Here is a 25,972-nt window from a genome sequence, read left to right as displayed (position 1 = left end):
TGAATATTTATGTGTTACCCCAGAAGAGCTGAGGGAGATGGGGATGGGTTCCTCTGCTTAGACTGGTGTGGCCCTGTTACCTGGACTTGGAAAATGGATGCAGCAGAAAAAGGATGAATGCGACTCTAGACCATCGAGAGTATTTCTGTCCATCACGTGCCATTGTCCCATTATTAGTACTCTTAACTTTATATCCTCGTCTGAGAGTAACTTATAGTAGTTGATGTTGATTCATAATGAATTTTGGGTTGGATTTCTGTTAAAATGACTAGGCATCTCTGCTATTGTCCTTGTCCACATCTCTTCTATATAAAGAACACTCATGGAGAACCCTCATCAAGTCCTCTTTTGGACTCAAATGATAGCAAATGATTACTTTAAGAAGGCCTAGAAGAACGACAATATAAAATATAGAGAACACACATTGTTTCTGTCCATTTGTTTTTCAATAGATGTCTTGTAGCTGAAAGACAGCGTCGTTCTTTTGTGTCATTTTTTCCCCCCCTTCCATCTATGTGCATGCTCCATTAGCCAGCGTCTTGCTGGCAGTGTCTCTTCCATTTTAGAGCTGTGGTTTACTGCCGGCATGCTTGGTCAGGCTTGTGATTCACAGAAAATGATGAGGTAAAGGTTTAACCTGGCCAAAAAAATATATGGCTGTAGAAATGGATGTCCTAAATTTGAGCCACTTTGAAGGGAGCTGTGTGATTTAACCAGCCAGAAAGTTTAACTGCTTTTAAGTTGTTCACGCTTCAAGCCTTTGGTAGCCCCGATATTAAGCGTCCTCTTTTGTTTCTGCAAGTAAAATTGTATCCAAGCACCACTGACTTTTTCTTCGTTGTCTCTAAAGCTGTCTTAATTTGTCATCATTGCTTATGAAAAAAGCTAATGGCGTCTCTCCCCTAATTGTGGAGCTGAGATAAGTAGAACAACTGAAATCAATGAAGGGGGGAATTAAGGAGGACCCTGGGGTTTCCAACTCCTTTTTTCCAACCAACACAAAAGGAACAAGCTTCTCTTTAAATCCCCGAGGACAGGAGGTAGGAAATTCCTCCAGGCTGCACCTCTCTAAAGAGAAGAGTACAATCACAGTGCATAAAACAACCACTCGGTGACCTCTTTGCATTTTAAAGGTTCACCAGTTTTGGTAATATTTTATTGACAGTTTTTGCCTAGAGCCATCTGCCTTTATGTTTATTGGCAGTTCTCGGTTTAATTGCGTCATTATTTGAATTTGAAAGTGCTCTTTCTAATGTGGGAAAATGTAAAAGTGCTGTACATCACAAGGGAACACAGGTGGGACCTTTAAGGCTGACATTTCAGTTTCAATTAATATATGCGGCCTATCATCTGAGGACTTTGAAAGTGTGCCGTCTCGGAGAAGCTGGGGAATTATAGAAATGCAACTTCAGCAAAGGAATCGACTGCCCTCAGCTAGGAAATTACACTGCCACAAAAATAATTAAAAGCCATGTCTAATTTAAATACATGCTTCTGCGCTCTAAAATACCCCTCAGACCTCTCCGCGCAGGTCTGGAAAATGCCGCTTCCACAGGTTTCGGAGGGAGAAATCACCCACGGGCGTCTGCGCCGGAGCAACAGTGATTGGACCTGCCTTTGGAAAAGTGTAACAGAGAAGAAAATAAGATGTAACCCTTTCAGCAGAATCAAAATGGTGTACGTGTGTGGCACAGAACAGTGTGGACTCATGCAGAGAGAGGGAGCAGTAAGGTGAAATAGAACTGAGATAAAATAGAGGTGATGCAGGAGAAAAATCGGCAATGCAGATGGAATAAAAGGCAGGGAAAAGCATTTTTTCACACCGTTCTCAACATATGGCCATTCTTAAGTCTTCCACATACACTCATCTATACCATATGTGGCTTGTATAGGTAACGGCCCTATTATGAAGCAGTGAAGCGACTCAGGCTCTATTCGCGGTCTTGCTGACAAAACTCTAATGTATAGGGCCCTGTGCTCTCTGTGCTGGGATTCAATTAGACTGCCTAACAGTGGGGCCTGCCCGGAATGGGATGGAGGAGTTAGAGCCCTGTCATATGGGCCCAGTGGGGTGGCAAGCCTCCACTCTGTCTGCCTAATACTGGTGTCACAGCTGCAGGGAGAAGCCCACTGCCTGCAGCTCTGACTGACTGAATTAACTCACTTTATTTGTTTTGGTTTTTTTGTGCGTCTCTCCTCTCAGCGGCACTATTTCAGGCTTTTATTTAAAGGTGGTGCTTTTGTCAGCCACGGGTTGTGGATTTATGTTCTTTGCCTAAATTCAATTCAAGTATTTACACTTCTGAGCTCACGAAGGCTAAGAAGTGTTAAGATGTTTCTTAAACGGCAGAGTGAGCACAAACACTATAAAAATAATTCCATATATGCTGTCGTCTTTCATTTTTATGTTTAGGTTTGGGGGATTTTTTTGGTTTGGATGGTTGTCTTTTAGCGACCCACTTTTTTAAAATGACAAACCAACAAACACAGACAACATCTAAAAACTGTACATAACCTCCAGAAACGTGAAGCCAGCACCTTGAACTGGCATTCTTTCTTGTGGCCAGCAGGGGGCGAATGCTGTTTGGTTGTAACTGTGTAGAAATCTATGAGGAAATGACCAACTCTCACTAATAAGCTGCATCCCAATTCGTTGGCTGTGTCCTTCGAAGAACGCAACCTACGCATGCCGCGTCCTTCATAGACCACGAAGGCCAGTATCGATGGGCAGTTAAATCCTGTGACGCGCTGTCCCTGTTGCCTAGCAACCGTGACAGAAGGTGTTTGACAGAGATGGATTGGCAAATCTTTATTTTACCTAATTTGTTTTACTTTTTATTGTTTATACTGTCTATGTTCTCGCTTTATTTGCTGTTTGAGATGTTTCATCAATATGTGATGTATGTGAGGCTGAAAGAAGACTTTGTCCTATGAAGGATACATCTGATGGATCCTATTAATCTTAGCTTACGTAGTTTATGAGTCAGAAAAACATGACGCCAATGTGAAAGTGTCTTAAGCCTGATTTTTATTTGAAGGCCACCAGATGGGGATTGCTGTGTTTGCAAAAGACTTGTAGTCCTGTAGAAGTCTACAGGAAGACTGCTTACTGCCTTGCTAGGTGAATAATGAAAAATACTGTTTCAGTTATTATGTAAAGTGACGCACTGTGGAGTCGAGCAGGTGACCGAAAGCTGGGCAGGTAAATATCCCTGTTTAACTTAGTGACATTAGCACATATCGCCTCCAGAGGATTTGCCTGGGTGGCTGTAGCTCAGAAGGTAGAGCAGGTCATCTGTTAATTAGAAGGTTGGTGGTTTGCTCCCTGGCTGCTCCGATCTGCATGCCAAATATCCTTGGGCAAGACACTAACCCCAAGTTACTCCCTGATGCATGCACTGGAGTGTGATTGTTAGATCGAAACCACTTCAGTAGAAAAAAGTTCTTGTATGAACAGTTGAATGAGGCAAGTTGTGTAAAGAGCTTTGAGTGCTCAGAGTAGAAAAGTGCTTTATAAGAACCAGAACATTTACCTCTGTAAACATTTTTATGCTGGGTTCATGGGCTCTGTCACTAATTTCAGATCACACTGAATAAAAAATAAAAAATGTTATTCTTGTTCATACCATGTTTTAACACTGAGGATTACTCATGTTCATCTCACTGTCTAGTCCTTAGCCAGTCAGACCCATCAATCTTGTTATGCTGGGTTTTTTAAAACCAAAATGAAAACCAAACGCTGGGTCTTACAGTCCCAACACATATTGGTGTTCCCTTTAAATACAGTGAGAAGGTGACATTTTCTTCAACCACAGTGGAGGCCACGAGCCAGCAGTGTACTCCCAATTCTGGATAAATTGGGAGGGTTGCTTGTGTGGAGGAAGGTGGGACAGACGGAGATGCAAGGGATACAACAAGATGGAGGCTGATGATCCGCTTTCGCAACTACTAAATAAAATGGCTCAAAAAAGCCTTAAAGCACATCTTTTTAAGCTTCCCTCCTCTCGTTGATTCTAATATTAAGACTTTTTGACTTTTAACTCTCTGATGTCTTCAACTGTTATTTTATCCATACTATGATTTTGTTATTTCTTTGCTTATTAGGTGTCCTTGACTGTTTTGAAAGGTGCCTATTATAAAATGTATTATTATGTATTATAATCTTATCACTTAATTTATAATGTCAGTAAATATTTTCCTCACGGTCACAGCAGCTACTTTGAGGTCTTCTTTGATGCAGCATGCTATTAATGTGGCAGCTATTCTCTTTGGAGTAAACTAGATGATAAAACAGCATGTGCTTTAGTCCATGGCAACTTTGATTAAATAGCTGTTACCATAAGAACATGTAGTGTGCTAAGTCAAGGTTATGACATGTTCCAATTTGAGGTTTCAAACTGGAATAAATCAGTTTCTTCTATACAATCTATAGATGCGCTTTCCAACAGGCCTTATCTACTATAAAAAATGAGAGGTGTGAACTTTTGCAGAAATTTTTTTTCCCCATAAAGCTGTAAAAATGTCTTGAAGGTAGACAAACTATTTCATAAAAATAGATCTCAGCATTCAAAAGTTAAGGTGACATTCACCTTGGTAGAAGTGGCAGGTTTCATTAATGCTCAAATTGGGCAACCTCAATCATTCTGAAGGAGGACGTAACTCTATGAATGTTTCTCGAATAAAATCTTTAGAGAAGGTTAAGTAATTTTGTCAAACAGCATTTTCAGCTCCAGAAGATTAGTCTACAAATTTCTAGCAGCAGGAAGATATATAAACATCCATTATGTGTGTTCATAAGCAGAATGGGAATTCATGCACCGGCGTAGCTTATTGATATGTTTTAAAAGCTTGTGGTCACGCTGTACCTGATGATCATATTTAAATGAAAGTTGCTGAAACCTAACTGCCATGCTTACTCTCACCCTTAAATGACATATTAATCTGGATGAACCCAGTTCATACCTTTAAATATATCCAGTTACTCCAAACATGGGACTGAAAAATGATCCCAAAAACAATTGTGAGTGAAAAATGGAAGAACTAAAGACATGCTTCCACCATCCTGTTCCTAATAAGAGAATTTTATACTTGTTCCTTATTTTTTGTGGCAGTTTTGAATTACCATAAATAGGGACCTGCTTAGGACAGTGTTTGAGTTTGGATGAACTGAGAGACTCTTGAGCCTGCAATTTTTCATCTTTAATGTGGAGCCCACTTTAATCTCCTATTTGACATTTTCTTGCGCACTCCAAAAATCACAGCTGTCTCTTATAACCTTCCTCTGATTGGTGCAGCTGCAGAACACCATATCTTTATTTCGGTCTCCCTTCACCTCCCTTGTGAGGCCGTGTCTGCAAGTCCAGCCAAACAACTTTCCCGCCATGGAGGCCAGATCGGAATGTAATCAGCGACAGAGCCTCAGAAGCACAGCCCCGCGTCAAAACACTCAACGTGAGCAGAAAAACGTAACCAGGTAGAGCTATGCCTTGCACTCTCCTCTCTGTCCGTTGCTGAGGCCGGAGTCAGCGGGACGGTGGCCCCACTGCTGGTGACTCAGTGTGGGATAATCAGTGTGCAGCCAGAGTCGGGATTACATCGGAGCAGGTAACGCGGAACGGTTGGCTGAGGGCGAGCAAGGTGACAGGGTTGAGTAGGGAGTAGGGGGTTCTCCTGCCATCAGCAGACCCAGCGTGAGATGTGATAATCACAGCCCACCGTGAGCCCCATAGCCTGTCCGCAAACCAGCTATTACTGAGTGCAATCACGGAGACGGAGGCCCATCAGAAAGAAGGAAACAAAAAGACACAGCGGTACCTGCTTTTCTGTCTGATAGACACACTTCTGTTTGGGAAAGGCATAAATGAAGTTACTGAGTGAGCTGGAAAATTCTGGTACTTGGAAGCAGCATGAAGGTGTGAATCAGAACATAAATATTTTTTCTACAATAGCAAAATGATAAAAGCTAAAATTGCTGTTTTGTTTTTTTTTCCTTTACAATCAACACTTATTAAGCTATGAAGAAAAGAAAACCATATGTTAGCTGCAACAGGCTCCAGCCTCCCTGCAACCCTGAGCTGGGTAAGTGATTACAAGAATGGATGGATGGATAAGTGTCCAATATATGCACCACAAAAAGTGAAGTATTAGCTAATTTACACAGTATATTATGAAATAATTAGACTTGCATCTTACAAGGTTATCTAAATAAACCAAAGAAATTGAAGAAAATGAAATTTTCTCCAAACATTTCAGTTAGTCTTTAAATGTCAAAACCTAATTAGCATACTAGCCATATAGCTTGTATATGCAGTGAAGCATCATGAGACAGCGTTTAAATTGGGGGAAATGTTGTCTATGCTGCTGCTGTCATCAATCAGTCACAATGTGTAAATTCACAAGGCAAATTAAAAGAAGTCAAACTAGCAACTAGCAGTTAGCATAAGTCTTGCTAACTGTCTGTGTCTCTTTTAATTGCATAAATGTTTCACCAATATTTGAAAATAATCTGCTGCTCTTAGCTAGCTAGCTACCATTAGCGTTGGCATTCTCATTGGTGCTGGCAAAGTATCTTCCTCACGCTGGCTGAAATTGTTTGGTGGTTCCGAACTTGATACAACATAACCAGAAGGGAAATCATCGAGTATGATTAGTCCTCCCCCATTGGTATATAATGTGATGATTCCTTAAGAGATGTCCGCCATACTGATTCTTTGTTTCTCCCAGCGACCCTCCAACCAGTATGGGGGTTGCTGGCTGTCACTAGATTAAATTAGTAGCAAACTACATACCAATTGGTAGTGAAAATCTAAACTCTGAATAGTCAGATTTAAAGTTACTGTTGTGCCTCAGTGCTTCAGCCAAGACATGCCTCTTACTTTGGAGGCAAACAGTCCACATTTCTGGTTTGTGTTACACTTTTCACAGTTTGACTACAGCTAGGAAAGTTGGCATGTCTTTATAGATAACTCGGCACCTTCCATGCAACCCAAGGGCCAAAGTATTACAAGGAGGTTGGTGTAGAACCATATATCTGTTTACAGGTAGATTCGCCTTGAGACTGCTATCGACTTCCAGCACTAACTGGTCATTTTTCCCTCACACTAGGTGATCACTATGTGGTCTCTAGGCCTGTGTGACTAATCCTTATTCACCTGACCCTACAGCATTACCTGTCAACAATGTCAGATAAATTATAGTGGTCACCTATCACTGGGTTTTCCGTTCTTTGGTGTGTCGTAGTCTTTAAAACTATAAACAGCCTAATTTACTATGAGGCGGGGTTTTTTGGATTCTCCATGGTTCATGGACAGCATATGCTGTTACTCAGTACTTTGTGTACTGTAGCCATACTTGCCATAGTGAACAAGTTTGCTTGCTCAGAACAGCAAGCATAAGTAGAGAAGTGCAAATAATGTGTTTGTGTACTCTGTAGCATTAGCTAGATGCTAGATTCAGTTTTCCATTGGGTTATTATTATTGTGCCTATCTTCACTCTTCACTCAGCCTCCTCCTCCTTTTCCCCCCCAGATAGCACCATCTCTTCTATCTAAATTTGTTTATGATTAGTCAGCTGAGAGAGTGGCCAAGCTGTTTAGGAAACAGCTGCACTACAATGTTAATAACTGTGTATCTACACTATAGGCAAAACACTTGCACATAAGGAAATGGCAGTACCAGCAGTGGCTCTAGCATTATTCATGTCTGCAGAGAAGACAGAAGATATTACAGGCGAATGATGAGTGAATGATGAAAACATTTTTATTTTCCTCTTTTCCATTACAAGTTAATCTTGCTTCATTTAACAAAAAATAGAGCTACAGTCCAATGCAACCACGGTCACAATTGTTATTATCAGTCCTGCCATAGATGTGTGTTCAGTTCTGCCGGCGATAAACACATTTTCTATTTGTGTTATTAGTTCCTGCGTGCTTTCTCTGTTCCTGTTACTTGCTCCTGTCATTATACATTTGATAGTTGAGATGCTGTGCACAATGAGTAGATCTGTCTCTCCAAATGGCAAAAGGGTATCAGTGATTGGATGAAAGTATTAAATTAATTTAAAAATTGGCATCATGTGAAGAGAAAGTTTTGCGAGAATAAAAGTGATTAAATAATTTTTCTGCAATAATAAGTTGAGTTTTGATAGTTTGTCTGTATTATAAATATTGTTAAACTCTCTGTTAGGCTCTCATTCCCAGCTACCTTTCCTACTTATCAGATTTGAGATAATTTGCTAATTTGGAGTTTTGCCCATATATACTAAATGTTATTTTACCTCTGAGATGCACATTGATATCATCAGCACAAAAGTTTTTTGTTTTTTTTTCATTTAATGTACCTAATTGCATTGCTCTACACGGATGAATGCACACAATGAGAGCGGTTTTGTTATGGTAACTGCCAAACGTACAATTACAAGTCCCATTAACATCCTTTTGAAAAGAACGCTGATGCGCTAAAGCGATGGACTTGGATGCACGAGGCGAAATTACAGGCAGTCGATAGCCCCCTGTTCACTGATTGTCACAGAAACACAATGGAGTCTTTAGTAGCTTCACAGAAGAGATGGAGGAATAGTGTTTCCATCTCAGGGGTGACCAGGCAGGAAAGTGACGGGGTCATTTTAAATTACACTTTAATTCAGCAGACGATGACAGTCATTGTTGCCGCGCTTTGTATCGAGTTAAGTTCCTGAGAGAAAAAGTTATTTAGTGCCTCGGCATACTCTGGTAGACAAGTGACTGTTTATTTTATTATTATTATTGTTCACTTTATGTGTGATGGTGGAGGGGGGGTGATGGTGGTACATGTTTATCTTTAGTCTACATCAAGCGTAAGTGTTAATGGAGCCGTATGTTTGTGTCCGTATGAATACTTTAGGTACTTAAAGTACATTATATTTAATAAATAATAATTATGAATAGAAGGCCAAATTCCTTATTATCATGCAGTGGTGTTATATTATATTATATTAGCATTAATAATCACAGGAGTACTCTATTACTGTGTTTTGGAGGGGGGGGGGTTTGTGGTAGAGTATATGGGAACATCTCCCATCAGTTTGTTTCCTATTACCACACATGACCATCCACATGTCCTGCTCTACTACATAAATGTCCACTACTAGGCCGTTGCTAGGCAGCGCGATGACATCATTTCATGTAATATTCAACTTTTTTGGATATAAATGAGACAATATGGTCGTGAAATGAAAACAGTAGAATGTTTTTCTAAGGTGTTATAGGTGTATAAATTCAAAAATTGTTTAATTTTAGACCCCTAGTCATAAGTGATAAAAATAAGCACATTAAATTCACATTTTGTGGAAATAAATTAGACGTTATTGTCGTGAACTGAAAATGACACAGTTCTTTTACAGGGTTATATAGGTGGATCATTTTAGCCCATTGGTAGGTGGTTGCTAAGTAACCCAGTGACATCACAATTTCTGATCTAGACAAAAACCTAAAAAGTCTCTGTGTGCTACATTTTGCTGCTCAGTTCCTAATCGTGTAGGAGGAGTATGTGGACAAACAAACAAATGTAAAGACAGCCAGAGAATTACTGAATGCTGTTTCTGTTTTTATTACATATTCAAGTCGGGGGGGGGGACTATGGCACAACCAACATACGACAGAAGCATCATTTTACAAAACATTGAGGTAATGCTGCCTGTCCTTGAACACACACAAGTAGACCCCTCCTCATCCTGAGACACCATCTCACTCGTCCCCATTCATAGATCGTGTTCTGGAAATAACAGAAACACAACAATGCAAGAACAATCATTAAACTGTACAAATATTCTACTGTTCTTAGTCTTGGTAAATGAAACACATTTATGTGTGACACCATTTTTCCTTGGTAGGGGGTGTCAATGTCCAGTTTGGGGTTTTGTGCCGAGGCAGTCCACAAAATATTGTGGAGGTTGTCATCAGTGGTGCGTGATCTGTGCTTGTTTTTGTTTAAATTTATAAACATCTGTTTGCACAGATAGGTGCTCCAAAACATGGACAGAACACAAGCAGCATGAAGTCAGAGCTGTGGCATCAAACCAGTAGAATGTAAAAGTCTTTGACTGCAGGATCCTGGAACTTTCCTCTCAGGCCACGGTCACTTTGAAGCTGAACTCCACCTGAAGGTGCTGGGGCGCACTGCAGATGTCGGCGGTGAAAGGTTTGGTAAACATGTCAAAACCAGATTTCTGCACTTTAAAGTCAGAGAAGCGCAGACAAACTGGTATTAACTGGTGCACTTTGGTAGCCAACAGAGAACATGAAAAAGCACTGCATCATTTCCACTTGCGCATTGAAAGCATAGCTGCTGGTGAGATACCTTTACCTTGGCAAGTAACAATTGAAATGCACTGTGGAAGATGTAGTCTATGTTCAGTTTGAGCATTTAAGCAGCATAAAGTAAACTTATTTTAAGACAATCATGCACAAGCTCTCGCGGGCCACTGAAAATGATGTGGCGGGCCACATTTGGCCCGCGGGCCTGGAGTTTGACACATGTGACCTAAGGGCACGTTTCCTTGATTACACTGATTTCCAAAATATTACAACAACAGACGTAAACAGCAACTTTCATGACTGATAGTAGAAGGTTGTAACCACCCACTGATTTTGTTTTCTATAGGCTGCTGACAGAGTGCATTGGTAACAGGACATGGCTGTTTTCGCATTACTAGATTCATGAAAAGGCACAAAAAGCTGCAGTATACATGTCTTGGGGGATCTTTACCTCCCTGCAAACAATAACATTACAAACTAAAAATGCCCCAAAAGGCACCAGTAGTGTAAAGATATCTAATTACCTCCAGTTCAGTGACTTCAATTAGCAGAGGTGAAACCTAGCAGCCACAGGTTATGACTCCAGTGTCGGTGGACATTAGAGGAACTGCAGTTTTTGGCTCTTTCACAAATTAGCTCACCGCTTGCTGCTCCTAGAAATTCTCTTAAACTCCCTCAAAAAATTATCTATATATTAATTATGTCTTAATGACAAAAATAAAAAACTTACAACATTTTATATGTTTGTTTTTTCCAGGAATACTGCATTTTGGGGCTTCATGGCCATTCTTACTCTGGAATACCCTGCAAGCACCTCGTACTTATAAATTCTCTGGTGCTCTATATTTGTTAGTCACCATCACACATCTAAATTTGTTTTGAAATGAATTACCTTGAAAATATAATTTTCGGCTGCAGCTGCTGATGTTCCTGATTAAATTGAAAGATATCTGAAAACACCTGTAGGACTCACGGTGCAGCGATGTGAGCCGAAACTTAATTGAGCATCAGGTCTGAGAGAAAATATACAGAAGGGTATTTCTATTGTGATGGATTTTATTGTTGAGCTCTGAAAGCATCGAGGGTTTAAGTCAGTGAAGCGTCTGTGCAGCCCAGCTGACAGAATTACTGGGAGGAGAGGTAAAGTCTTTGAGAGGGGTGAAAAATATCTTAGAGTGTCCTCAATTAGATAAGCAGGGACAATTACAGCTAACGGAGTCAGAGTACACTGGACCACGGCTCTCCAAAAGCAGATTATAGCTTGAGTGAGGTAGTTTGTGGGGTTTTTTGTTATTCTTTAGACATTTGTTATTTTGAGTTTTCTGTTTGTGTGCACACTTTTCTGATTTCCCATTGAGCTTTTACACTTTAGAAGAGATGATATTCAGAATCAGGGTTATGGTTAGACATTATTATCTATCTATCTATAAACTTGTGCTTTAGTGTGTGCTCAGGGCAGTTTGTCCCAAGCTCTACATCAGCCAGAGAAATCTTGAAATATTCATGCTTCCTCTGCAGCAACAAGCTGAGGTTTTTGTTCCATTCTTTTCTGGCAAATCGGTTTTAACTTAACACAGAAATGGATTATTATCCCGTCTGGCAGCATCAATACGTCTGAATGAAAAACAGATCATCAGAATTCATGAAGTGTCTGCAAAGGCTTTTCCCCCCTCCCATCAGTTTATGGATGCGAGGACTTTAAACAGGTCCAAATTTAAATAGTAATTCATTGCTTTATTTAGTGCCTCTGTGTATACATTTTAACTTTTTTAGCACCATCCATGGATTTTCTTATTGCTTATTCCTCAAAAATACATTTTTAAAAACTGATAAGTACGATTAAATGGTCTATGAATGATCCAAGATCTATCCCAATCCCATTTCAGAAGCTTCTTAAAAACTATATATCCAAAAGCAAGCTGTGGTTCGGTGCAACTTTTTTTGCAATATGATTATCATTATGGGAGGAAAAGAGTAGCTTGCAGAGGTTTGTGATGGACACGCACATCTGCGGACAATGGCTCCCTCTGAAAGAAGGAACGAGGCTTCTCGAGGTCGAGAGGCTTTTGTATCAACATGCCTCGCTTTCATTGGCACTTCACTGTCTGTGTCCCCACGTGGGAGACGGGATATCAGCTGCCGTGCTTTGACAAAAGAGTCGAGGAGGGACAAGGCTGAGTGTGGGCTACAGTCTCCTCAGCTCTTATATTCTTTCTATGTATTTAGTCACATTTTTCCAACAGTAAATTTGTTATATTTTAAAAGGTAAATATAGTATCAGGTTAAACAAGTTAAACCAGCTGGAGAAACTGATATTCTTTCAGTGCGCTGTCACTGGTTTTAGGTTTCAGGTAGACACTCATAATAATAAGAAACACTCATTTATTTAGTAATCAATTATCAATTATTAGATTAATATTAATAATATTGTATTGTAAATTAACATTCATTTCATTTTTGCTAATATTTCAATGCAAGAAAAAATTTCCTTGGTAATTTTCTGCCAGCACATTATCCTGTAAATTGCTGAAATATCCTGAAATGTTAAATAGTAAATATGCTAATAGTAAAACTCAATGACACTGAAAACAGTACATTTTAAAAAACAGTACATTGTACTTTGTTTTGTCCTTTTTTTTTCCTTCCCATCACATTCATAATTATGAGCTTAGATTGTTACATGAGATTGTAAGACAATATCTCACAATCTTGACTTGTAGTCTACTAATAATGATATTAAATGGAATATTCATAACTTTCCTGTTATTGTATCTTTTCATTTCATATTCACCTGATATGTCATTATAAGGAAATCCTACCATGATCATAAGATTGCATGTGAGATTGTAACAGTCGTGTCATGTGATGTCGCGATGTCATGCATGTGGTGACTTTGACAGAAAGACAAGCAGAGATGATGACAAAAAAAAGAAAGTTTAACAGAACAACCTGAATCACATTAAAAACATGATGTCATGACTTCTGTGCTGCCTGTTTTCACCTGCACTCCTTCCTGGCTGAAGAATTGGAAAAATATTACTATTAATATATAATAAAAAATATTTTATTCTATAGATATTATTAATTATTTACTATTAACAGACAATGACAAATGATGGAGGGATTTTCTACATCCATTCCTTTAGTAAAAGTAGTGATAAAACACCATGAAAACATCTCGCTACACACAAATCTCTATTTCTAGCAAACTGTACATAAAAGTATCAAAAGTAAAAGTCGATAAATCTTTACATTTAAATGTTACATGATCAGTATTAATGCTGCATCATATTCTATAAACTCATATGTTTACAAAGGCTGTCATCTTCAGGGAACACATATTTGTAAAAGAAAACAAAACAGAGTCTTCATTGAGCTCAGAAAAATAGAACAACAAAAATAGAACATGTTTCCCGCCCCTCACCCTCAACTGGTCATGACAGATGTTTCCATTTCCTTGAGCCTGGTTCTGCTGCAGGTTTCTTCCTGTTAAAAGGGAGATTTTTCTTCCCACTGTCACCAAAGTGCTTACCCATGAACGTTTGTATGATTGTTGGGGTTTTCTCTGTATTACTGTAGGGTCTCTACCTTACAATATTAAGTGCCTTGCGGTGACTGTTGTTGTGATTTGGTGTTACATAAGTAATATTGGATTGAATTGTATATTAAAATGTATTAATAGAGAAAAAACAGTTAAATGAAAAGGCTTTGATTTGTGATGTGGTTACCTTTCAGTATCCACAGTGATATTAAAAATGTGGTTTATTAGCAAAACTGCTGGTTGAACCTCATGATTTCTCATAGATGCTACTCTGAAGGTGGTGGCGGTGCCTGTTCACTTTGCTAGCATGCTAAAGGAGTTATGAAAGGTGTCTTTCATCCTACATGTTGGCCAACATAGTTGAGAAGAGAAAGCTCATCTGTTAGGATGATAAATCAAAGAGTGTTCATTTACTTGCTAGCTCTGTTTCCACACAAAACTCAGATGCTAACTGATCTAAGACCAGTGAAAGCAGAACTAGCAACTGCTTATCTCCCATCGGTTTCCCACCAGAGACGAGTGGTTAATCGACAGACACAATAATATTAGACAATCACAGTCAGACTTAAACCTGCGTCCAGCCACAAGACGGCAGTCATTCAAACAGCAAGGAGCCAATACATTATAATATAGCAATATAACACAGAGCCACTGATCTATATTATACCGTTGTGTAGCTAATTATAATCAAATCCACCGCCATGCTCATTTCTAAACATTCATTCTTTACATTATAATTATCTACATGAGATACAAAGTCCGAATTATAGGAACCTTATCAAAATTATTATGACATGGGTAACATGTCGCACACACAAGTGAGGGGGGTATCTCATTTAACTCTTAGCAACAAAAGCCCCTCTCTTTTTCCACCTGTTACCCTGGATTATGTTCTTTTACACAATTGCGAGGCTCTTCAAAAGGCTTTGTGAAATGCAAGCCTCTTTCTGCCTCTTTGAAATATTTCTTCTACTGTTTGCTAATCCCTTCCTCTAATGATGCTGGACCTCCACTCTCTGCTTGAGTCCGTGGACATCCTCAGGACCCATTTCTGCATTTCAAGCGAGCAGTCGGCAGCACGCACACACACACATGCCGCCAGCCAGGAGCGCTTGGCAGGACCACACCCCATTCTTGCTCATTATTAATGAAGGGGTCAGGTTGGACTCAGCACAAAGCCGGAAACATGAGGTGATTTTAAAAAAGAAAGAAAGAAAGAAACAGAGTGGACAAAGCAGGCTGGGTTGAGACACAATGACTAATGAGTAGATCTGTGTTGCTGTAACATCACCGTTTCCCATGCTGTGATGTGTGTTTGGTCAGCCTGCGTGAAAAAGGCATAATTGGGTGAGCTGGTGCTTGTGACGAAAGGAGCTCCCACAGAGTCGAGCTGTGAGAGATGCTACTCCTCAGCAACTAAGGATGTTATTTAGCAGGTAAATGCAAGTTATTACCTAATGCGGCACCTGTGTTTTAATATTTATTCGTGTGTGAGAGTTTACCTGTCACATAGCTCACCCTTTCTGCCAAATTAACTGGCATGAGAGTGCAAAACCCAAACCCACTATTCTGAAAATCTGTGACATCATTGTTGGCATTCAAAGTTCTGTAGTAGGGGTTCGCTGAGGGTTCAGACTCCACATAAACACAACTAAAAACATGCTTGTTAAATTGCTGGCATGTTACTTCTTTACAACAAGCCGCGTTGGGAAACTTGAGATAAATTTAGAAGCGTTTTGCAGTTTGGCTGCGCTCTGTGGGAAAACATCTCAGTTCTGGCAGGTTGCTATTTACTCAGAGCAAATGAATGAGAGTTTACCTGTCACATAGCTCACCCTCTTCTGCCAAATTAACCGGCATGATGAGTACAGCACAAAACCCCAAGCCACTTATTCCTATTAATACATCTCGAAAATCTGTGTTACATCATTGTTGGCATTCAAAGTGTCTGTGGTACGTGATATATGTGTTCATGCTCTCCTGGAAAGCAGATATTTACGTGTACCTTTTTCCTAAAGGTGCTACTGGGAGTAAATTGGTAGTAGCAGCAAGGAAAACAGTAATCTTCTTTTTATATATCCTTTATTTGTTGCATAGGAGTAGACAAAGTTTCCCTTTTTCACCACTGACTCACTTTATATATGTTTTTCAATGTATTAGTGTTAACTACAGCTTAGTATAGAATATTTTAGGACATAATTTCCAAATATGAAAAGCGATGAATGCTTCTGCTGGTCATCGAGAATGTCACCATCTCATGTCGGTGCCTCCCACTGACACTAAGCAAAAAAAGTCTTGGTGGTCTCTGGTGTTATTGCTGGCTTTAAGCCTTGACACACAGTCAAGGGTTAAAGGAGGGTTAAAGGAATTGGAGGCCTAAGATCAGGTGTTACAGCATAGCACAGGGAAAATTAGGTTGAATTTACTTTTATTTATATGGGACCAAAACTGTTGGTTTTATTGTAAGGTAAAGACCCAACAATAACAGAGTGAAACCTTAACAATCAAATGATATCCTGTGAGCAAGCACTTGGTGAAAGTGGGAAAGAAAAACTTGCAGCAGAACCAGACTCATGGAACAAATTGATTTATGGATTTGATCAGATCCTGCATAGATAGATACAAAGGTGGAGTATACAGATCCTAACTGAAAGCCCAAAGCATCAGAGGTGGAGAGTGTTGAATGGAGCCATGGTGCCCAAGTTTCAAATTTACATTTTTCAGAGCACATAACAGTTTTCCACTTTGCCTCAGTCCATTTTGAATGAGCTCGCACCCAACACTAATTTTTGCCCTTTTCGTTTTTCACAGAGATTTCGACAGAATTTTAGGATCTTTTAACTGTTTTTTACTGTAGATGATGAAAAAAAAAAACCTTTTTACAATTTATGCTGAGAAATACTTTTCTGAAATTGTTCCACAGCGTGTAGACTATGTGTAGTTTTCTGTAGAACGTCTGCCCATTATCAGCTTCGTGAAATGCTGCCTCTCTAAGATGCTCTTTTTATACCGAATCATGTTACTGACCTGCAGCCAGTTAACCTCATTAGCTGCCAAATGTTCTTCCAGCTGTTTCCTTTTAGGTACCACTTACTTTTCCAGCCTTTTCGCTGCCCCTGTTCTAAGTTTTTTAGACATGTTGCTGCCTTTTAATTCTAAATGAGTCAGCATTTTTCTCAAAATGATACATTTTAACAAGAAACAGCATAACATAATACCGAATAAACAAGCTCCAGCTTCCATTTATGCCTATTGAAAGTTGAGAGAAACATGGTATGTTAGTCCTTCACATAATACTGTCAGGTAAAGACCTTGGAGTATTAAAGAGAAAATACCAGAAATTAGACAATTCTATGTGAGCCAGCACCTGGTGATGGTGGGGTGGAAGAACTCCCTTTAAGAAGGAAAAGATCTCCAGGAGAATGATGTTCAGACAGGGGGGAACCATGTCAGGGAGAGAAATTAAAGAAAAGAGAAAAAAGAAGAGCATAGCGAGTCATTGCGTAGAATATAGACAAGAAATATTCGTCAATCTTTCCAAACCATCATGTATCTACTTCTTTTTGCTGCTTTAGTTCCACTTGATTGAGGTCTTGATTGATCTAATGACTCGCTCAATTTGGTTTTCCACTCCAAAGTTCCCTTCCAAAATCCTCATTTTTTAGCTTTTGCAGCACATGTAGAAACATTTTAATGGTGTCCATGCTGGTTTAAGCACAGAGCAGAAAGTAAACATTGTTTGTGATGCTTAATGCTTTGCTGAACAGATCAGCTTAGAAAGTATTTCATACACAGTTGTATTTCCGTCTGCGAGTCAAGGAAATGCTCATTTGTGAGTTGCAGCCCGTTGTGGCCAGCTGGGATTTGCAGAGCCTCAACAGGCCTGCTAAACAGCATTAGACCTCCAAGCCTTTAATTTTGTCGTGTGTTTTAAACAAAATTAAAGCATTCAGCCGGTAAGCTGTGCTGTTAACTTTCTTGTATAATGGCCCTTCCCTTGCTTTATCAGCACTTCCAGGAAGTATTTGCTATTAGGATTCTCTGTGATTTTGAATGTTCAGTCAGCCAAAACATCATTGGTAGCACAGAGGGCTGTGCTCTCTATGCGCTACTACTTTGCCCCTTTTGTGTTGTTTACGCCAAGGGCTCTGACGCTGACCCTCCAGCTTTGGAGAGGCCAATGTGCTGGGAATGGCTATAGCTGGTGGCTGTAACCCCGTGAAACCTCCCTTGGACACACAAGGCTTCGTGAGCACACAAACCCCAAGTGTGTGGGGTTGTGGGAGGGATGAGTATAAAACATGACAGTATTGGCAGGTCCCGGGATGGCCAGGTCTCGAATGCCCCGCCAAGGTGTTGGGATTCATAATGACCCTGTACTGCTTCTATCCAATGTGTATTGAGCGCTTGTGACACATAAAACTGTCGTGGCGTGATAAGAAATAACCACTGTCAGCCCACATCTGCGCTTCAAAAGATTTAAGCACGGTTGGGAGGAGAGGGGAGGCGGGAGAGGGTGGTGGGGATGCAGAGAGAGATGGACCAGAGATGAGAGGAGGCACAGAAGAGAGGGGGGGAGGCAAAGGGCAGTCTGCATGGCAGCTCAGCATGAGTCATGCGGCTACGACAAGACACAGGCTTTTTCAGAAAACACGCTTCGGTTACTATGGCTTTGTCACTGGTTTGCTGACAAATATCAAAATAGGGATTCGAGGCACAAAGCTCTATGTCCACCTTTCAAATCATTTTTCCTTGTCTTCACATCTGTTTCTAGTCGAGAAATCGGGCGTCCCGGTTGGATTGGATATAGGCTACAATACAAGAAATGTGCAAAAGAAAAAAGAGTTCACACATGAGCACATCAACACTATCACATAAGACCGTATAAGCAAGCTGTAGCTTCCGTTCATGCTTACAGGAAGTTGAGAAAAACACAGGATGTTAGTCCTTCAAATGATTGATGCATTTGACAACTTTTCCCCACCGGTGACTCAATCGCGCTGAAAGCTCTTAACATCCCCGGTCCAGCTGAAGCCTGAAGACAGACAGCTTTCACAATACTGTCAGCTGAGTTGGTTTGGTTTGTTTTTATCTCTTTTCTTTAGGTGCCGGATCATCTGCGGTGATGTTTAGATGCGGCTTGTTCCCCACAAGCAGGTGATCTGTTTTCCACATCAAAGATTTTGCTGTCTTCTCCACAGTTAATCCGGATTTTTTTTTTATGTGTCACATTCTGATACCTTCTGCATTCACCGACTGTGAAGATGGCCTGTTACTAGTCACATTGCCATTCACAGCACCTGGAGTATTTAGTCCCACAAGCATTTTTCAAAGTCAAGGAAGTAGAAGGTTCCTTCAGAGGTTTCTCTGTCTCTCAAATCTGCTGTTTTTACTATATTCTACATTTTTATTGTCAATCTGTGGCATGCATTACTCAGATTGCTCAAAAATAATGCTTTTACAGTTAAATATTATGAGGTGTTGGCTGAAATGAAAAGCTGCAACGACTCAAAGAATTAGGCATCTAGCATAGTGTTGGAAGTCCAATATTCCTGAGCTTAACCCTGAAACCCTGGTTAGAGTGTAACCACTGAAAGGTGAAACCATTTTCACCCAAAGAGCTGCTGACTGGATATTTTCACTTTTTCAAATCATTCTCCGTAAACCCTCGAGAAGGTTGCGCAGGAAAACCCCAGGAGATCAGCAGCTTCTGAAATAATTGCCAACAACTATGTAATATTCAAAGTCACTTAAGTCACCATGCTTCCCCATTCTGATGCTCAGTTTGAACGTTCCCATATACCTAAATGCATTAAGTTGCTGCCATGTGATTGGTTGATATTTGTGTTAACAAGCGGTTGAAGCTGATATAGTAGCTGGTATATTGGGTGGATAAAGGGATGGTTGGTGTATTTTCCTCCTTGTACATCCCAAGAGACTGGCCAATAAATAGAACAGTGATACAGTGATCCTGTTTCTAGTCTGTCTGTTAAACAATGTTTATAGCTTGTGCGCAACCTACTGTATGTTAAAGTTCCTCATTTAACATAAAAACTGTTTCCCCATAGGTTGTGCATCTAATTTAACTCAGAGAATAAGAAGGGTAAACAGCCTTTGATGTTTTCTTTTTTCCCCCCTTCTTTTGCTGTGATGTTTTCAGGCGCAGTGGACTAATGTGATTTTGAGTGATGAGACGAGCTCAGCGTGTCTTCTAACTCTCCGAGGGGGTTCCGGGTAGTTCTACCTGTTAACCGACGGTTAGCCTGAGCGTCTGAGCCTGCCCCCCTGCAGAGAGGCAAGAACTTCTCTGCAGGGGGACGAAAGAGAAGGGAGGCGGAGAACGATGAGAATCGTGTGCCGCTTCCCAATCATGTCATCGCTCTCATAAGTTTTGTAAGTGGGTGACTCTCTGCAAAAGTCGGCAAAACTACAGTATCTGCATGCCTGAAATGAACACAACTGAAAGTAAAACCTTCATCAGTTTCTTTGGATATTTTATGACCGCAACATTTTCTGCTAAAGGTGGAGTTTTGATTGTATTCTCAGGTATCTCTCTGATCTTTGTCGTGACTTGAAGTCAGTGGGTCATAGGTGGAACAAGCTTATAGGCGTTCGTCATTATTTAAACTAGTGTCATGAAGTAATAGAGTTTGTGTTGAACATGAAAGTGGCCACCGCAATCACCTATTAGTCTCGGGTCTTTTGGAGCCTTAACTGACCATATTTAGTCAAAAGGCTGAATGCCGTTATCAAGTACCTCTGGCTTTATTAGCATGGTGCTTTCATTAGTTGTACAGTTGCATTTTATTAACATACAAATAAAATACCTGAATTGAAGCACAACTAAGGTTTGCAAAGTTACATCTCAACAAACCACAAGACTTCAGGAACAATGTATTTTGGATAGACAAGGCCAAAGTGGAGTTGTGTGGCCATAATGCACCAAAACCAAACACAACATATCAGCACAAACACCTCATACCAGCTGTCAGCACGGTAGTGGAAGACTGATGATTAGAGCTTGTTTAGCAGCCACAGGACCTGGGTGGGCAATCCTTGAATTGACCATAAACTCCTCTGTATACTAGAATCAAATGTGAGGCCATCTGTCCAACAGATAAAGCTTGGACCAAACTTAGTCATCCAGCAGGACAATGATCCCAAGCACAGCAGCAAAACTCTAACAGAATAGCTGAAAAAGAAAAGAATCAAAGTAGTGCAATGGCCCAGTCAAACTCCTCAACCTGACAGATGCAGTGGGACCTTAAGAGAGCTTTGCATGAACGAATGCCTGCAAATCTCAATAAACTGAAGAAACACTGTATAAAAGAGTGGTCGTTTCCACAACGATGTCTTACACTGATTAAAGTCATTCAAAGTCAAGTTATTTCAGCCTACAGTGGCTACTTGCGGCATTGCAATTTTCCGATTTTGACTTCATTGTTTAGCCCCAGAGTTTGCTGCCTATCATGAAGCCATATTAAATTTCATGTGACTTCTAGCACTGTCATCAAATCAGAATCTGATAATTATACCTGCAGAGCTAATGGCATTCCTTTCAGCATCAGATTTACTTTGTGTGTAGGGGTAATTGGAAAGACTGGGTGGTGCATACGATAGATAAACATGCTACGTGCTGAACATAAGTGTGGATAACTCAAAAGCAGCGCTGTGCCTAACTACACACAGAGCAGCAAGAGGTAGATGAATATTGTTAATTTGATCACAAGTTCACATTTAATGTCACCTGTAAATACTCTGGAATTAAAGCCATCCTTCAGTGGTTTCAAGTGCATACTGTTTGTCTCTTTTGCAAGTACGATGATGCATTCACCTGTACAACAAAAACACATCAAACACTCATCTCAAATCTGGTGACTCATCAGCCGCTTTTGTCAGAATCTGCTGTTGCTTTCCTCTTCAACCTGCTTCACTCACTTGTACTTTTTCTACAGCTATTGTGCAACGGCTTTTATCACTCCAGCTCTGAGCTACCAACAGGTCGTCCACAAATCAAGACTCGGATCCACTTCTTTACCCTCCCCCCACCCATTACCTGTCCTGTATGTAACCAAAGAAAAAGATGTATAGAGAGCATGGGTGGATGTGGGTGGTATAGCGATGGTGGGATGGATGTTGTTCAGGATGCCCTCGTCTTTTTGTGCATCAGTGTGGTGCCTTTTAATGAGGATCCTGTTTATTAAGTCCACTCAGGGAGGCTGTGCAAGTGCTTAGCATTTGCTCTCTAATTAGGAAAGCTAAACAGTCCCAGTTGCTGAGGATCAACCATCGGGGGGAGCGAGGGCACTCAGCATGGCTGTGCATGGGCTTTAGCCTGCACAGCCAAATACTGGAGGAGGAGGAGGGCAAAAGAAACAATCAAATACAGAGTTAATGTCACTGCAGACAATAGGCTCAAATTTTCTTTGAAGGAAGGCAATTGATATCCATGGTCATAGCAATGATGAAGTAAGCAATCACACACTAAGCACCAGCAGGTACTACAGTGCATGAGGGTAAATACATCAAACAAGGCCAAATCGCTGCAAGGACTCCACCTAGTGGTGTAAATTGTTGGTGAACCACTGTTTGTTTGTTTGTTTGTTTGTTTGTTTGTTTGTTTGTTTGTTTGTTTGTTTGTTTGTTTGTTTGTGGGGTGGTATCACTGTGGATGCTGACCACAAGCTGTCCGTGTCCCCAACTATCAACCAAAGATGGCCACACCTTTTATGAGCGTGTAAAAGAGCGAGCTGAGGTGGGAAACATGCTTTCCACGTGCAACACCGGCAGAGCCATGATGAGGATGTTGACAGGGAAAACAGCAGCATTCTGCCACAGCTCCTTTTCATCCACACATTAAATGCCTCTCTGATTAGCACGCTCCCTCGTCACACAGATTGCCGTTAAAGTGCAAGCAGAGACAAGCGCTGTTTAGATTAAGACCCTGATCAAATTTTCATAACTCACTTTCAGAGGGGGCAGGGAGGGGTGGATGTAAAATTGTGTGCGTGGACTGTAATCAGCTTTCTTTGTCTGCATCCATTTCATTTTGATTAAAACTGTGTCACTGATGATAATGTTTGTATTAGTTGAAAAGAGCTGAAGCTGATAGTTTCGCTTGGTTGTTGCATTAAAGTTGCTGCTTTTTAATTTGCAAAACCTTTTCAGTTAGCAAGCAAACTTTATAAAGTTTCATTCTCCTCTTAAGTTTAAGTGGAAGTAAACATTGAAGCTGCTTCAGTTGGAGGCACTATACTCAACAAACTGTGTGATAGTACCATTTCTGAATTTCTTTTTCTACATCATAGGCTATTGGTGATGCAATGGTCAGACTTCAACTTACTCTTGCCTTCTGGGTTCATGCCAATCTGCTGGGGCTTTTCTCTGTGGATATGTGTATCTGTGTGGGTTTTCCATGTCCATGGTGCATGGTGGCTGGGCTAGATTTTAGCCCAGCAACCCTGGCTGGCTATGTAAATAATAAGTAAGTTAGGCCCCAGTCAAACAGGACTAGAGACCATTTGGTAACTCGCTGGTCTTTGGGGATTTCCTGACCAGTAGGCAAGTGGTTGCTTGCTGTTACAAGAAGAAATTGGTCACAAAGATGTCGACAGTGCTACACTGAAATCCTTGCGATTTCTTTGGTCTCTCATTTGGGTCTTGAAGTATTTGGAGTAGAAGAGGAAGACTTGTCTGCAAAAACTTACCAAGTGCAGAACAAGCCAGAACTAGAGAAATGTTGTCTTCAAAGTAGAAGTGAAGTCTTGTAAATCATGTTGGTTGCAAAGGTAAGGCGCAACTTTTACTCTGAAGGCGAATGTTCTTGGTTTCCAGTTTGTGTCGTGTTTGCAAATTCTTCAGTGTCACAGATTTGCAGACTCTTTGTGACCGATTTCACCCAGCAACAGCTTACAGCAACCTCCAGGAACCACTCATCAAGCGGTTGAGGACCACACACTACCTAGCAACCAGAGTTTGCCAGGTAGGTCGTTAGGTTTGTGTAACTGTTAATGGGTCCATCCAATAAGAAAGATCTGCAGTCATTCCTTTTCCTTTACATCAATTCCACTTTGCAGTGCTTTCAAATTCAGTTCTGCAATCATCACCCTGTCCACCGGGAAAAATCTTCATTCCCTAACCAACTGGCGAGTGGCTGCTGTAGGCTGTTGCTGAGTGAAATCAGTTGCAAAGAGTCTGCAAATCTGAAAATCCTGTGTACATTACATCGGCTGCCTTTTGCTTGAATGTAGCAATGGTAATATGCGTCGTCCTTGTATAAATAAAATACAGCTACTCTGTTTTTTTTAAGACCATGCTGCACAAAAACTGTCCTCGTGTTTCCTTTAGTTGATAGCATAGTTTTTACCAAATTCTCCTAGCGACTGCAAGCAACCACTCATCAACTGGTCGATTCGACCTTTGGTTGCCAATCAGTCTCCAATTGCTCTCTAGACTTGTGTGGGGCCTAACCAAGAATGCCAGTTGCCCAGATGCAGTGACTTGTTACACCAAAAGACAAAAAAGTTGACACCGAAGCTTCAAAATGAGCAATCCAGAAACCAGTGAGTGACATCACAGTGGCTACATCTGTCATTTAGATCAAGTTTATGATGATAAATCTTGGTCAAAGACATATCTTGACCATATATTTCTGCACACACATTCACAATTTATCTAATTATGTCTTGTGCCTCGGTCCTCTGCAACCTGCACAGTCGTTCTATATTACATATTTCTTCAAATGGGATCAAATCCACAGAGATTCATATCTGCCTGTTCGCCACTCTGTGTTTGCTTGTCATGTACTGGATGAGCCCAGGAGGTTTAGCACTGTGGTATAACTCGTGTACACTGCTCATGTCTCTTTCCTGAGATAGCAATATTACAGTGAGCACACAGCACCCTCCCCGCTCCCCTTTGTGCTCCCTTATCTATTTCTTCTCTATTGCTTTCATTCATCCTCTCTATCTTTCTCTCGCTCGTTTCAGTCGTTCCTCTTTTCCCTCTGCTCCGTCTCAAATGATTCGACTTGTATCTGTCTGCACCTCTCTTTCTCTCAGTTCTTTCCTCCCCCCTTTACCTCCCTCCCTCTCCTAGACAGTTGACTGGTATGGCGACACCAGACTGCGTGTATTTTTAGCGCCGCCACAGATGGGGCCATGGCAGCATGTCAGAGACCAGAATGTTCTTTATCTCAGCTGTCAGGCCATTCTCCGGGATCGAAATGGATCCCAACCACTTAGAGAGGGAAAAAGGGAGAAAGGAGGACTACTAGCTTTCCCTGCTCTGTTTGTACCACTCCTCAAATTGAGGGTTTTAGTCATGTCTTTTGCTATGGTTAAATAACTCCTGCTGCATGGGGAAGGTGCGAATGGAAGGTGGTGAAAGGAAATACTCTCAGCTGCCGTATCAGCCCCTTTGTGGGAGCTGTATCCAAACCTATGATCGAGAGGAGGTGAAATTGCGGGTCAAAAAAAGATTTATCACAAAGGCGGGCTCACTGAAAGGACCGAGTGCAGCAGATATCACCGCCAGGCTTGTCATAAAAAGATGTTTTCCAACATACTGAGTGGAAAGACGATCCAGTTTTGCTAGTGTCCTATAATCACAAAGCTGTGTTTGATACTGTGACCAAACCTGCTCATAAAAGGCAAAATAAATGTCTAAAGCAAGCTTTGTGCATCTCTACATTAACACAATACACCCCCTGGCATGACAGCGATTGTGTATAGTAGAATTTAATTCACCCACAGCCTCTAGCCGCAGTGCTGGACAACAGAGAACAGGAAGCGCCCCTTTGTGTCTCTGAAGATCTTTGTTTTTTTACTCTCTTTTGGAGAGCGAGTACAGGAATACGCTGCAGGCTACAGCCGGGGGTCAAGTGGTTGACTTTGTGCATCACAGTTTGGAGTCTGCAGAGACTCTCCTCTGGCAGCGTTCACTCACTGTAGCAGCAGGCTGGCTGTCCACGTGAATATAAAGGAGTGGCGGGAAACCGAGATAGGCAGTGAGAGAGGGAGGTGATGGGTGGCCGGGTAAATCAATCAGAAATTATCCAAAGTTCAGTTTGTCGGGTTGTCACGTTGTGCCGAGGTCACTTGGATTGTATTCAGCAGCTGTGAACAAAGAGCTAAGGTAT

Source organism: Oreochromis aureus, linkage group 23 (genome assembly GCF_013358895.1).
Source record: "Oreochromis aureus strain Israel breed Guangdong linkage group 23, ZZ_aureus, whole genome shotgun sequence".
Classification (NCBI taxonomy): Eukaryota; Metazoa; Chordata; class Actinopteri; order Cichliformes; family Cichlidae; genus Oreochromis; species Oreochromis aureus.
The sequence above is the reverse complement of the archived record's forward strand: the minus strand, read 5'-3'. Positions refer to the sequence as shown.